Below are 8,327 nucleotides of genomic sequence, written 5' to 3' on the forward strand. Positions count from 1 at the left end.
AAAGATAATAAAATATCCTTCAAAAGTAATTGCAGGAGTAAGATTAATATAATATTCCATTGTTTCTTTCATCATTCTAATATTCACGACATACCCACCTTCATTCATATAACATTAGATAAAGACATATAAATTAAATATGATTTATATTTAGTCCTTTATTATTTTTATTATGACTATATTTGACTAAATATATGAATAACTATATTCCTTAAAAATTATTTGGCCAATATAATAAAATAAATTGCCAGGTTGTATTACTTGACTTGCAATTTGAATATTGCATATACGTTCTTTGAGGCTGGCTAGCCTTTAAATTTACAAAACTAACCTTTAAGTTTTAAGAGTTTAAATGTATGGTAAATACCACTAATGTGCTATGAATAAAATTTATTATCATTATAATTCCACAATTGTTAAGAAACTTTTAAAATAAAATAAAATTAAAAAATGGGTAGATATGGATATGGATTTAGATATTCAGATAGATCCAACCTAGCTCCAGATCCGTCTTAGATCCGCACATCAATATTCAAATTCGATCCAAATTCATTTTAAACCGACTCAAATCCGATCCGATTATATTTAGATCACGTGAATCTTGGATCAGATCCAATCCATTGCCATCCCTAACTCTACCTAACTATTTATTTATTTATTTTGAACTTCTCTTTGTTTCTTCTCCGTATTTTTTCCGGTTTCTTCTCTCCCTCGTATTTCCCATTTTCTCATCTCTTGTCTTAACAAAATTCTAGAACACTCTTCCATGTATCTTATATGGGCTTTGTTTTGGGCTTAATAACAAAACAAGTACCCAGTCGAATATCCAACCCTATTACTACTAGTTAGAAGCCTTGTAGCACAGTAGCAGAATCTTCAACAACTATCCGCAAATACCATATTGATGAGCTAGCTTCGGTAAACCTGCAAAATCTTATCCAAGTTTTTTGACATAACTTTTTTTTTCTTTCTTTAACAAAAATAAATAAATAAACATCAGATAGTTAGTTAATGGAATGTTATTTTTAAATTATATAATAATTTTCAAATATATAATTGGCTGATAAAACTAAAAGCATGCAAATAAAAAAGAATACATCTTAACATGAAAAAGGAGCAGAGAAATAGAATATGCACGAATCATGAAATACAATTAATTAATATTAATTTAGATTCAATTAAATGTGTTATGATTTACATTAAATTCTTTCTTCTACAATCCCCTAAAAATCTACGAATATCTGCTCTCAGTTGGTAAGAAGTACATATTTGCTGGAGCGGGATTGGAAATGAAATCCCTCATGCGTTGACCGTTAAAGACAATAATATTTGGTGCTATTAAATTCATTAATGGCGGGTGCGGATGCGGGTTTGGTTATTTATACATATATATCCATTCAAAACCCTACCCTTTGCCATCTCTCGAGTCGATCGAGAACGTAACTCTCGGTTGTCATTGGCGCATTCAGATCACACAATGGCGGATCCGTCGCCGCTATTATGCCAATCTAACAGCTGCACCGACGACCAAGAAAGCAGTGATCAGAGAAGTCATAAACAGTCAATATCATCCCTCGATGAGATTGTAGAACAGGGTATCGGAGGTTTTGGGTGGGCGCAGTTTGTGTAAGCCATTCTAGTTTCACTTGCATCACTCTTTGATTCACAGCAATCGTTCATCAGCGTCTACACAGAGGCCGAGCCAACGTGGCACTGCCTTAACAACACAACGTGCAGCTCAGCCTCTAACATCTGCATGTTTCCAAAATCTTCATGGGCCTGGGATGGAAACCCTACTACTACTGCACTCACAATCATATCCGAATGGGGGCTTGAATGTTCAAGTGCATTTATCAAAGGCCTGCCAGCAGCATCCCACTTCACAGGCTGTCTTCTCGGCATTGTTTTTCTGGCCACGCTCGCGGACTCATCTCTCGGTCGTAAGAACTTGCTTTTCCTTTCGTGTTTAACGATGTCAGTAGCAACATCCTTAACTATCTTCTCTAACAACCTCTGGATTTACTCCCTTCTGAGATTCTTTAGTGGGATTAGCCGAGCCACGATTGGAACATGTACTATCGTGTTACTAACGGAGAAAGTTGGGACAGAGTGGCGAGGCCTTGTCGGAATTTTGGATTCCTTCTTCTTCACTATAGGTACATTAACATTGCCGGCAATTGCTTATACAAATCGAAGCTCTTCATGGACAATTATCTATTTATGGACTTCGATTCCGACACTTGTCTACAGTGGGTTGCTTTATATTTTCGTTAGTGAGTCTCCTAGATGGCTTTTCATGCAAGGCCGCCAAGAAGAAGCCGTGGAAGTTATTAAAAGCCTTTCGCCCATAAAGGATTCAAATCAATTAAGCTTGAGCTTGGTAAGTGCAGTCTCCTTTGGACATGAACCAGCAGCTTCATCCAAGGAATCCTCGTTTTTATCATCCATCAGGGAATTATTCGTTAGGAGATGGGCACTTGAAAGAACTTTGGCACTCATGGTTCTTGGTTTTGGCATTGGAGTTGTATATTACGGCATGACATTGGGGATTGAAAACTTGGGATTTGACATCTATCTAGGTGTGGTGTTCAATGCTTTGTTGGAGATACCTGTTTGGGGGATATATTTCGACAAGACCAGCCATGATGAACAGGTATCTGATAGCAGGATTCCGCGAACAGGTATATTCTGCAGAAGTCAGGTAGCAGGTGAACACGAGCAGGAATATTCTGCTTGTTCACGAATGTATCCTCCACGGGGCCACAGTGGGAGCCGACCTCCTACTAGGAGGATAAAACCATTCCTGCTAGAGGTTGAGGTGGGGAGACCCGGTCAATGACGGTTGGCGAGACGTGCACTCCTGGCCGAGAATCAAGGCACGAAGCCCATCCAGCCACGACTACGATAATGGAGCATCCACTTCCGAGAGTTGGGGAGGTGATGGACGTGGATTGTGGGAAGGCCCGGATTCAAGGGAAGCCTATAAAAGGGTAACCAACGAAGGTAAAAGGGTTAGACTTTTTTAGATTACAACTGAATAAAAAGAGCTTTTTATTAAGAAATCATAAAAGAGCCATAAGATTAGTGGTCGTTTTTCCCAGAAAGGTAAAGCCTATGTTTCTGACTTGAGCGTCGGAGGGATTACGCCGGAAAAACACCCGGTGTGCTCTGACCTGTCTCTGTGTACGTAGGAGTTTGCGGAGAAGAAGTCTTACGAGAAGAGATCCTGGTCGTGGACGAGTTAGTTGAGGAGAGATACTGGTCATGGACGAGTAGAAAACCAGAATCTCGCATCAACAATACCTTCATTTTTCTTAACCTTCTTCTTGATTCAAAAATGGAATAGGAAAAGTTCATTGCTGGTACTATTTATTATAAGCGGGATTTGTAGCATTATGGCAGTTGTTGCCAACGATATTAGTAATGCCGGAAAGAGAATGAGAATTGGGCTAGAGCTAGCGTCTTTGTTCAGTGCATACATTGCATACACGGTGATATTTATTTATGCAATTGAATTGTTTCCTACTTGCGTGAGAAACTCAGCCACATCGATAATGAGGCTAGCAATCATTTTTGCTGCAATCTTTAGTTCAGTGTTGGTGGCTGCTGGGAGTAACAATGAGTTTGTATCATATGGAGTTTTTGGTTTGGTTATAATATGTTGTGGGTTCTTTGTCATTTGTTTGCCTGAGACTAGGGGTTCGTCCCTTTGTGATACCATAGACCAACGAGAGCACAAGGACAGTGTGACTGTGTGATAGATCCGTATATGAATTCATTTTGTTAAAGTTTATTGCATTAGTGCTTAATTTCAATTACAGTTTTGATATTTTGACTTGAGAATGTGGCAGATTGCAATGATACTATATATTTGACTTTTCAATGCAATGATTTTTTTTAAAATTTTTTTTCTGGATAAGCGTGTCTTACAAATTACAATATGAATAAATAAAAGCGTGTGTCTTACGATATGAATAAATAAAAGCTTACTTTCTCAAATGGCTTTTAATTTATGGTGTATTGTGAATGGGAATGGGCTGGAATGGAAATGAGATTTTAATGTTTACTTGGCAAAAATAACTAGGAATGAGAATGTGCTAGAATGTCATTGATGTGTTTACTTGGCAAAATAAGTGAGAATGAGTAGGGGTGGGCGCGGTTCGGTTCGGTTCGGTTTTTTACTAAATTTTTCATAATCATTCGATTACGATTATTTTAAAATTATAATCGCGATTAATCAAATTACCGGAATAATCAAATACTCGATTAATCGAAATAATTTGATTCAATTCGATTCGATTATTTCGATTATGGACCTATTGGATCTATTTTGGACTTTTTTAAATTTAAAACCTTAAATTAATAAATCTACCACAAATATAAAAAGTTAACAAACAAAAAATCAAAATATATCTCAAAGTATGTTCAAGAACACATAACATGTTCAAATAACAAGTTCAAATCAAAATAAATAAGCAAGTCTTTCAATGATGGTGTTTTGAGTTGTGGGGAATGAAGTGGGAGCAATGATGATGATGGAGAGAATAATGGTAAGAGGACATGATTGTTAATGATGAGTTTAATTCTGTTGGCGTTGAAAGTTGAAAGAAACGAGAGAGAGAAAGAGATGATGAAAAAATAGAAAATTCATTCTAAGAGAGAGAGAGAGAGAGAGAAGAAAAAGTGTTTAGACTTTAGACTTTAGGGTTTGTTTATTTGACATTCGGTTTATTTGATATTCAGTTTGGTTTTTTGGGTTTTTTCTTTAAAAACTGAAAACCGAACCGACTGATTTTACTACTTTTACTATATTACTCATTCGGTTTTTTGGAGACAAAAAAACCGCACAAAAACCTAACCGAACCGTTCGGTTCGGCTTTTTATTAATATATTTTTTTTGCCCACCCCTAAGAATGAGGAATGTGAATGACAATCAATTTACCAAAATACCTATAATATTAATAATTAATAAAAATAATTAATTTATCATTGTTAACAATATTATCATTATTGTTGTTATTATTACTATTATTATTATTATTAATAAAAATAATATTAACAATAATTAATAATAACTAAAATAATAAAGTTAATAAAATAAAATTTAATATTATTTTATTTTTATTAATATTATCATTTATTATTATTATTATTATTATTATTATTAAAATTTAAATTTAAATTAAACCCCCTACAATGCTTCTGTGGAGGTTCGAACCACTTTCCTCACATTTGTGAGGGAGTGGCTCTGGCCCAGTGGTTTAGTGTACTCTTTTCTTTAAAGTTAAAATTTGTGATGGGAAATTTCTAGGAGAGATCAAAAGTATGTACACATATAATAAGGATAATGCCAGGGAAAGTTATAAACATTAAGAACGTGTTTGGCTTGAAGAAATAAATAGAAATTGCTACATGTAGCCTAATTATGGCAACAACATGCTTTTTAAAGTTTCATCCAACTGTAAAATGAAAAAAAATATATATGCTAAGTTTTACACAATTATATTATTAAACATCCATGAACTTTTAATAATTATAGCTTTTGGTTTACAACAGGTATAATGTAAAGGTCATAGTACCTTACTACCAAACAGTCTAAACTTGAATTTTTATTCAGTTTTCAGTTTGACTTGGTTAACCCCAAAACTCGAACGGATCAAATCTTCAAAGCCAAATAGATTATATCTTTAAAACCGATTAATTTAGCAATTTAGTTCAGGTTAACCCGAACTGAGTTGTGAAACTATTCATGTTAAAAGCTTAATATATATTTTTTTTAATTTAAGCACAAAGTGTCAAATCCACAAATGCTCAATGCCTCAAACTCAATGTAACACCCCAAAAATTACCCATGAAAACACAAGGGTAAAATTGGAATGAAACCTAATATCGTTTATTCTTATTTTTTTAAAAAAAACTCAAGATAGACTATCATTATTCATACTAACCTCAAGATAGACAATTATTATTCATACTCCAACTGAATCCTTACATAAAACATCTTAAATAAATTCTCCAAAGAAAAGTCTCTAATCCAAAATAAAAAGCCTAGCCAAATTTAATTTTTAAAGCAACTCCAAAAATCCAGTGAGAAAAAATCTCAATCTAAGAACTCAATCCACATCTCTGATCAATATGCAAAATATTGGAGAGGACGGGTGAGCCGTCAACTCGGTAAGCAAATCCATGAACAATATTTGAAAACCTTTGTCATTATACCTTTTAACATTTTATAATATCTTATAATAACATCTTCATTTAGCATAAGGGGTGAATTCATGTAAAAGCATTAAAAATATTAAAACATAAACATTTGTTAGCTCATGCCTCGTAGTCATCATCACTCATCATTCAAGGTATTAAACCCCGCATTATTCCTCGTTCAGGGTACTATATCTCGCATTGTTCCTCGTTCAGGGTATTATACCCCGCATTATTTCTCGTTTAGGGTACTATACCCCGCATTGTTCATAACATCCTTGTGCACAAGATTATCATCATACCAGCAAGCTGCATATAGTATTACATAACATCATATACATTACTACGGACTATGAGCCAAAACATTTTTGAATCCATCTTACATCCTTTCATAAATAACATAAACAGTCTTCTAAAACATTTAAGAATCTTTATTTGATCATTTAATTCTTTTAGAAAATTATTTAAGAAAACATTTTGTTTAAGAAAACTAATTTCTTAAGAAAAAATCATTTTAAAATACATTTGTATAAATTCATTTAAAAGTGTTTTTATTTTACAAAATTCATTTAAATATTTTAGAAATTAACTTTGTAAAAATTTTCATTTAAACATAATTCTTATAACATAAATTACATTTATTATAAAGCACATCATGTATGAAATCCTGAATCTCAATCGGGTCTGCCAACCCTAAATGTAACTCATGCTAAAACTAATTCAAAAGTTAAGGGATACCTCAAGCTCATTGCTCATATATATAGTCAATGAATTTTTCTCAATTGGTATAAGCTCGATAAATTAAAATAATATCGAATCACAAACAAACAAACAGAATCAGTTCTAGGACTTTTTTAATTTAAAAAAAAAAAAACTAGATCTAGACACTTCTTTTAGCAGAAATGAAATAAAAAGCATCAAGTAGTGAGAATATCTCCTATTGCTTTGGATGTAACGGACAAAACCATTAAATCGTACAGCATTACCGCGACAAGCTCCATCATATACATACATATTGTGGGCTGGTTCATGCTCAGCCGCCATATTGATTATAAATCGTAAAGTTAATTATATTATATACTTACATCTTCAACTTGCGATAAAAATAAATTATTCTGGGATCATCATCAATATTATTTCTTTATAATATTATGTTTTAGCTAGGCTTCATGTCTCCACAACACAAAGGTGGTATAGGTAGCAGATTAGCAGAAACATTGGGCAAACAGTCACACATTAAAAGATGGTGGGGAAAACGACCGTAAGAAAGCCATAACTAGGTACTACTAATGTTTGCACCATGTTTTTATATATTTTGTGACATTTAGTTCTTAACTACTAAGATAAGATTAAATATATATGCGTCTCAGCATGTGTGTGAAATTTTATTGCAAATTTGTGAACAAAAGCATATAGGTAGCAGCTGGGGAGCTAGCTAGCTGTTTCTGACTAGATGAACTTTTTAATCATTTCAAATTTTCCTGCCATATCATGGCCGTGGTCTTTTTACCTTTCATATCCTTTTGTTGCATTTTTGTCGCCTATGCTGCAACAACAGTGTAAAAGTCAAGAGCATCATATATAGGCCAAAATATAAAACAGTTTCTGAACGTATTTGGGAATCAAAACCACGTAGGATCCAACTCGGTCTCACATGCCTTGTTCTTGTACGAAGAATTCCAAGTTTTTCAATCTCTACTAATTAAGTTAATGATCGAACTTATGATTAAGCAGCCACCATAGTGTTTTAATTAATTAGCTAACTGGTATTGAGAATATTTACTGTTTCATTAGCCATATTGTCACACTCCATGTATTGCCGCTGCACATGTTATGCACAGATCATCAGTATGTAAGAATTAATGGTGGCATGACGAGAAGAAAATTCTAGAAATGATGTATGTTGTATTACAGCTTAGAAGTAAATAAATATATGCCATAAAATTACATGAGACAGAAGAGTGTTTATGTCCTTATTCGGTATACCGACGTGGGCATTACACAAATAACGAGTTTTTTAAAGAAAGTGGCTGGTACTCCCAGTGTGATGAAATGTACCTTTAGCAAATTGCTACCATAAGCCAAAATATTTTTTTCCTTTTGCCAACTTGAATCCATATCACTGC

At 33.8% G+C, this 8,327-nt stretch overlaps 1 pseudogene; it reads left to right on the plus strand.

Moving 5' to 3' along the window:
• Positions 1–1,477: 1,477 nt before the first annotated feature.
• On the plus strand, positions 1,478–3,758 carry LOC18031617 (annotated as a pseudogene).
• Positions 3,759–8,327: the final 4,569 nt, after the last annotated feature.

The sequence above is a fragment of the Citrus clementina genome, unplaced genomic scaffold (genome assembly GCF_000493195.1).
Source record: "Citrus clementina cultivar Clemenules unplaced genomic scaffold, Citrus_clementina_v1.0 scaffold_9, whole genome shotgun sequence".
Classification (NCBI taxonomy): domain Eukaryota; kingdom Viridiplantae; phylum Streptophyta; class Magnoliopsida; order Sapindales; family Rutaceae; genus Citrus; species Citrus x clementina.